This window comes from Meles meles, chromosome 7 (assembly GCF_922984935.1).
Source record: "Meles meles chromosome 7, mMelMel3.1 paternal haplotype, whole genome shotgun sequence".
Lineage (NCBI taxonomy): Eukaryota > Metazoa > Chordata > Mammalia > Carnivora > Mustelidae > Meles > Meles meles.
Window position 1 is genome coordinate 12,419,967 of NC_060072.1, and position 7,758 is coordinate 12,427,724.

Below are 7,758 nucleotides of genomic sequence, written 5' to 3' on the forward strand. Positions count from 1 at the left end.
AGGGTCTGTCCCCTCCTGTTTGACTATCTACTTGTGAGACCAGCAACCCTGGTCTTTGTTTCTCTGGGACCAAGGAGATAGGAGAGGACTTTGTAAATGTTTCTGGGATGCATGAAATCCTTGTTTGAATCTGGACATTACGCATTCCATTGTCAGAGTCAAGGTCAAACCAGGCTCTTTGAAACTGGAACATGCCTGGTAGGGAGGAGAAACAGTAAAGATAAATAATGGTCAGAGACCTTTCTTTACTACACACACACACACACACACACACACACACACACAGACACACACACACAAACTCAGAGACTCACAGCCTCCCAAGATGGTACCAGTGGGTAGGGCTTTATTGTAAGGAGTGGAAAAACCCTGTTGTGTGATGGCATGAGCTCCTTCTGCTTTGTTACTGCTTTTCACTCTAGATCAGGGAACCAAACAATTGGCTGGAGTGACTCAGACCCGAGGGGGACCATTTTGTTAGCGGTGACCCCAGAGAAACATTAGTAATAGCGTCCATTTGGAACCTTTCTCGGCAGAGCCTGTGGCTTGTGGCAAACCACAGTTATTAATCTTGATCTCTGCCTTTCTGGAGAAAAGGGGTCAGCACTTATTTGAGCCAGTTTCTGGCTAGGACCCTGGGGATCATAAAGGAAGTCTGTCAATGTCTTCTGGGAACTCAGGCAATGTGTCTGGGCTCAGACCTTGCCTTTCGGAGGAACAAAGAATATCAGAACCAGAAGAGATCTCAGGGGCCATCGTGACCAGTATTATTTTACAGATGAGGACACTGAGGTGCAGAAAGGGGGAGCAAACTGACCCACAGCCACACAGGATAAGGTTGGGACCCAACTCAAGCTTCCTGGATTCCCAGACGGAAGTTTATTTTCTACCATGAAAGTCTGCATAAAGAACACCCATTGTGGAAGGGGTTAGGTCTTAACAGATCCCCAGCAGGGGAAAAGAAGAGAAAAACAGATGACTGCCACTCAACTTCTCCACCTTCTTTAGGCTCGTTATCTTTTAATGAAGTAATTCTCCTCCTTTGTGTAAAAGAAACATAATCTGTTTACTTGGCTGGGTTCTTGGCTCCCAGGCTGGGTTTCAGAGAAATCATAGCAAAGGAGAGAGAGCTGTGATTCTGGATTCAAACATTTTAAGATCTAGCTCTGCACTTTCTGACCTTCTCACCCCAGCAAGTCACTACCACAAAGCCTGTGTGGCTGCTGGAGTCATTTTTGGTTGGCAGACACCCATTCCCAACCTCCTACCCCATTGCTAGCCTCCACTATAGATGCTTGGAAAATCTAAATACTTGCTTTTTGTGTTTCTTGCACGTACACGTGGCTTTGTGACAGTCTTGGATTAAGAGCCCTAAAGAGTGGAAATCTGCTAAGGGGTTTCTGGGAGAGCTTTGTTTCTCCTAATAGAAGAATCAGATGCCACTGACACTGCTTTCTCTGCTTCCCCTAACTCGAATGCAGATGTGATGGCTGGAGCTAAGGCAGTCACTCAGTGGCCATGAGAGAAAGACCAAGAAAGTTATTGACATGCTGTTCCTATCTCCAGGTTTCTTATTCTGTGAGAAATTTAAGTCCATATTTGTGTAAGCCACTACTGATCTGAGTTTCTATTTTTTGTGCAACTGAAAGCATTCCTATGTGTTTAAATTAGATCACATTTTTAGTTTTATAGCAAATGCTGATTGTTTGTCAACCCAGAATCCATTTTCCTTCCTTCTGGTACCAGCATCCCAGCTTTCCCGGGGGAGCCCCTGTTTCTCTACCTTCCATCCATGTGGTTTTGGTGCAGCTGGCTTTACTTTTGTCTCCCTGCTAGGGTTGGCCAGAACATTGAGCCCCCACCTCAGGCTTATGGGTAGATAGACTGAGGCCTGTGCCTCAGACATGGTCAGTGGCTCTCAATCCCAGGACCTTGGTGTTAACCCTTGGAAAGAGAATCTCTCTCTTGGCATGACCTTGAGCAGATGTGAACCGGAGAGGCTGGCTGGTGCAGAGGGGAGCAGCGTGGAGAGATGTGCTCGAGGCCCAGAGACACGACTGAGTTTTAGATCCAGCCCCACTCAGAATTCTCAGTTACTTCTGCTGACTTGCATTCATTTCAGGAGTCCAGACTGGGTGATTGGGTGGGGCCAGGTAGCCCTGAATCAAGGTTCTGAGCACAGGGCAGGAATTCAACATCTTGTCAAAGGTGAGTCCCACATTTGGCCGAATTCTGTAGATGCTTCGTTTATGGCAGGACCCGAGGAGCCAGTCCTCGGGCACTTTATCCTCGGATCTCTGATAATGTGTTGTTTAGACCTTTACTCATGCATTTAGCTCAAGGTATTGTTTCTCTTCCTATGTGGATCTGTCCTCTAGCCAGATTGAGAGGCAGGGAATGAGCTTCTTGGCCTACTTACCGTAAGGTGTTTTCCTACCTGTCTTCTGCATTTATCTCCCTGAGATGACACTAAAAATCCATCCTTCGGGGGCACTTGGGTGGCTGAGTTGGTTAAGACGCTGCCTTCAGCTCAGATCATGATCCTGGGGTCCTGGGATGGAGCCTCCCATGGGGCTCTCTGCTCAGCGGGGAGTCTACTTCTCCCTCTCTCTCCGCCCCTCCCCCTGCTCATGTTCTCCCATGCTCTGCTCTCTCTCTCAAATAAATAAAATCTTTTTAAAAAATCCACCCTACACGTAAGGGTCTTCGCCAGGTACTTTCTCTTCTCAGATTCTGGTCCCACCTGCTCTGTGTGCTGTTTTCTGTGAATGGACTTGATATTCCTTGCTTTTATCAAGTCCCAGATCCCTTTGTCCGCTTTTTCTCATTGTCCCCTGTCTCTGTCCTCCCCACGCCAGAGAATGAGTTCCACCCCTTTCTTCTCCCTCCTCTGATTTTCAGCATTGACTCATTGGATGACCCCCTGTCCCCATATGGGATCCTTCCAACACCAGAGGAGGCAAAAAAAAAATTTTCTTTGATAACAGAATGGAAATCACAAAGCACAGGAAAAGTGAGAAAAAGCATTTATTGTTCTGTTTTTATTAACATTTTAATTTACAAAATTACATACTTAGGACAAATAGTTCAAACATTAGAACACACCGTGGGGCAGTGGGGAAAAGAAACATTTCTCTCTCCATCACGTGACACCACCAGCCACCTTCTGGAAGTAATTGCTGTCACTTTTTGTGTATCTGTCTAGAAACTATCTCTGCATATATAATGTGTGTGTGTGTGTGCACGCACGCGCGTGTGTCTCTGCTCATGCATGTATAGCAAACATTCAGTGCCTATTACGTACCAAGTCCTCTTTCGATTACTGAGAACAGAGCAGTGTACGAATCATTTAAGGTCCCTGACCTGATGGCGCTTTCATTCTAGTGTCAGGAGATAGACAATAAGCAAATGTATAATATATCAGGTGTTGATAAGTGTTATAAAACTAATAAAACGGTGGCAAGGGGCTACATGGAGACAGGCTGTGCACGTGCGTGCTGTTGTTGGTAGGATGGTCAGGTGGGGTGGATCAGTGGGTGCTTTGTGAGTGGAGACTGGGAGGAAGGAAGGGAGGGGGCAAAGCAAACAGCTGGAGACAGAGTGACAGTAAGTGCAAAAGCCCGGGGGCAAGTTGTATATGACTCCTTGGAACAGCAGCTGGTAGGAGGCCAGGGTGGCTAGTACAGAGAGCACTGGGGACAGAGGCAGGAGGCAGGACCTTTCGTGTTGGCCACAGAAAGGACCTGGACTTTTTTCCAAGTGAGACAGGAAGGAAATTGAGGCTTTTGAGAGTCGTGATCTGACTTACGTTCTCCCAGGATCACCGGGTGCTGAGTGAAGAATAGAGCCCGGCATCAAAGAGGGGGAGCTGGACCCTGGATTCGCTGCTCCATGAGAAAAGAGAGAGGTCAAGAGTGCTCTCAGGACCCTAGCCTGAGTGACTCGCGGGAAGCTGTCACCATTGCTGAGAGGAGGAAGACTAAGAAAAAAGCAGGTTTGGGGTGGGTAGAAATAGAGCTTGGGGTACCTATTACGCGTTCAGGAGGTGGTGCGGAGAGGATGCAGGGAAAAAGTCTGATGAGATCGCCATTCGGGGATTATGGTGGATGGTAGACGTGGCCACACACTTCGTGGCTCTTCCGGTCAAGAAGAGTCCGTTTTCCACCCCTTGAATCTGGGCTAGCCCTGTGACTTGCTTTCACTGATAAAATGCAGGAGAAGGGACCTGTGAATTCTGAGCCCAAACCTCAAGAGACTTGGATCGTGTGACCGCTATACTTGGAAGCCCAGTGACAGACACATAGTTGGGTCACCTTGTCGCCCAGGAGACAGCGTGCCAGACCCCAAGACTTGTCTGTGAGCAAGACCATCTCAGATCAGCCAGTGGTCATCCGCCGGCCAGCTGACCCCAGCCATGTAGGCAAGTCCAGGCTGACATGAGCCCAGTCAGCCCAGACATGAAGAAGAACTGGTCTAGCCAGAGCCGCGAGCCAAAGAAATTGTTATTTCAAGCAACCAATTTTGGAGTGATTTCTTACGGATTGGAAGCCAAAGTATGCAGAAATTCTCAACATAGAGGTGATGTTTTTATGTATCAGGACATCCTTACCCTTTTTCTACTCAAATGAGATCATAATGCCCTTCTCCAGCTTGCTTCTTCCACTTAATGACATGTCTAATGACAATTTCCCATGAGGTGCATTTCAGTCTCTCTCATTATTTTTAATAGCTGGATGAACATACCGGAATCAGCCCAGCCAGTATCTTGTGTCAGTGGTTTCTGGGTTTTGCGATCATAAAGCCTTGGTGAACATTCTTATATACAGCATTTATGCCCGTATGTATTTATCAGATAAGTTCTTGCAAATATGAATATGGGTCAAACAGCTTTGCATTTAGAATATTAATATTTGTCAAGTCATCTTCCAAAAGGATTTCCTAATTTGTACTTCCTTATGTGTGAGAGCGAGCGTATATACCAACCCCTTACCAACACTAAATGTTTGCCAATCTGAAAGGAAAAAAAAAATATTTCCTTACTGTTTTATTTGCATTTTTAAATTATAAATGAGGTTGAGCATATTTTTAATGTGTCTAGTATATATTTGTGTGTTTTCTTCCCTATGAATCTCTTATTTCCACTCTTTGCTCATTTTCCATGGTTTGTTAAATCTTCTTAAGAATTGGGATGTAAAAGGTCAATGGATTTTTTTAAAGATTTTATTTATTTTTAAAGATTTTATTTATTTATTTGACAGACAGAGATCACAAGGAGGCAGAGAGGCAGGCAGAGAGAGAGGAGGAAGCAGGCTCCCTGCTGAGCAGAGAGCCCCATACGGGACTTGATCCCAGGACCCCGAGATCATGACCTGAGCTGAAGGCAGAGGCCCAAGCCACTGAGTCACCCAGGTGCCCAAGGTCAATGGCTATTAAAGAAACGTTACCATCTTTTAAACAACGTCTAGATATAGACGTTCAAATTTGAGCTCTAGAGGAGTTTGCCAAGCAATGGAAAATGATTTTGTGCCTTCATAAAGTCTTTCACAAGTATGAGATACTTTAAGGACATTGTCTACCCTAATCCCACAGCTGACTTTGAGGCAAGTTCATTATCTCACCGATTCAATGGTTGAGGAAGGTGAGATGCCGAGATTCAGTGCCTTTCGGTGGGGAGAAATCACGAAATACTCTGACTTACTTCGCTTGAAATAGGCATGAAAAGGTTACAAGGTGTTCTGTCTAGCACAGTCTCCGGGATATCAGCACCTTCCCCTGTCTTTGAGCTCCCTTTCAACTCCTGAAATGGCAGGAAACTGATATTAATGCAAATGCTTCTTGTCCATCGACACGCAAATGAATTGTCTGGCGGAGGTGCATTGATCCTGTCCTGATGGCTTTGGGTGCCCTGTCTCGATTTGTCATTCCTTTCAGACTTCCTGCCTGCCTGTCTGTGTGTCTCTGTTCTTTCTGCTCTCCTTGGAGCCGCTGTGACGTCTTACTGGCTCCCTCGTCCGCGAGTTAAATAAAGCGTTGGAACTTGCTCATTTTATATTCGTATGGACGACTTTACCTTAAAAAAGTGATCCTTTAACTCTTCTCAAGTTTCTAGTCCACACAACCTGTCAGGAGCTGACTCAGGGATGTCTGACGGGGATTCTTTGTTAGGATTATTTTTAGCTGATGAAAGCAATGGACGCTTTCCCTGGGAAAAAGAAACAGACACATACCATTTTGCATGCTCTTTTGAGAGTTCCTTGGCCTCTGGGACACTGGTTTAAGAACTCTTAAGATGGGGATGCCTGCGTGGCTCAGTCAGTTGAGCATCCGGCTCTTGATTTCGGCTCAGGTCATGATCTCAGGATCGTGAGATTGAGCCCCGTGTTGAGCGTGGAGTCTGCTTAAGATTCTCTCTCTCCCTCTCGCCCTTCCCCCTCACCCCAATCCCATGCTCTCTCTCTCAAAAAACAAAACAAAACAAAATAAAACAAACAACAAAAAAGAAAAAAACCCGACACAAATCTCCTAGGATAGAGTCTGGGGTAGTTGCTCAAGATCAGTAGAAAGAGGTAGAAGGGAGAGTTGGGAAATTGGCTTTTTTTCCTCCTCTATACTTGTCATGTGCCAAACTGTACCAACTCATTAAATTGTCACAGAAGCTCTGAAAGACCAGAAACTGTTCTAAGAGGGGACATGTCCCTTGCCCAAGGTCACAGAGTGGGTGTGGGTTCTAAAGTGATTCCTTTGCACCACCGATAGAAGGTAAGGGAACACAATAGTTCTTATGGGGAGAACATAGATCCCTAGGGAGGAAGGCTTGCTCCCCCCAAATCAACTTTAAATCAGTACGGAACCTGAGATGTTCTGGTCCCCTGAACTTCTCATGGTTGGTGAAACCCTGTTTCTGGAGGATTCTAGGGGGAGGAGGGTATGTGAGTGGGAAAGGGGTGGGGGGATCATGATGGTTAATTTTATGTCAACTTGACCGGGGCCACGGGGTTCAGGGATGTTTGGCTCAGTGTCATTATGGAACGAGCCTGAGAGGTAGCTCTGGGTATGATTGACATTTGAACGGGAGACCATAAAGCTCTACCCAGGATCGCTCTACCCAGGGTGGGTGAACGTGAGGCCTGAATGGAATGCAAAGGTGGTGGAAGGGAGAACCAGCTCTCCGCCTGCCTCGGAGCTGAGACTTTGGTCTCCTCCTGACTTTGGACTCCGACTGGGGCTTATGCTGTCTGCTCTTTCCTGGGTCTTTGGCTTGGGGACTGCAGATCAAGGGTCTTTTCAGGCTCCATAACCATGAGGCCAACTCCTCCTTCTAAGGAAAGAAAGATAGACATGCAGCTCTGTCTCTTTGGACCCAGACTTACACGCGGAGCCCAGAGCCAAGCTGACCTGTGTCTTTCCATTCCATCTGGAAGGTGAGCTACCTGGTATATTGTCCGTGACCCCCATGTGGCCAGGGCCTTGGAAATGGCTGCAGAAGGTCTAGAAGGAGAGTCCCTTGCCTGGCCTAGGGTTTCCATGACCCCAGAGGGGGAGGGGGCCTGTCCACTTTTCCTACAGCTCCCGAGAGTGGGTCTGGGGGCATTCATAACTTGAGGGGGTCCCGCGGCAGAGGAGGTGGGGTGAACCCGGGAAAGGGATGGAGTGTAGCACCAGGGCAGAGAGGTCACAGTCAGCCTGAGGTGCACCCAGCAGATGCCCTCGGGGGACAGAGAGAGACGCCGGGAAACAGATGTCCCCTTCCTCCAGCCA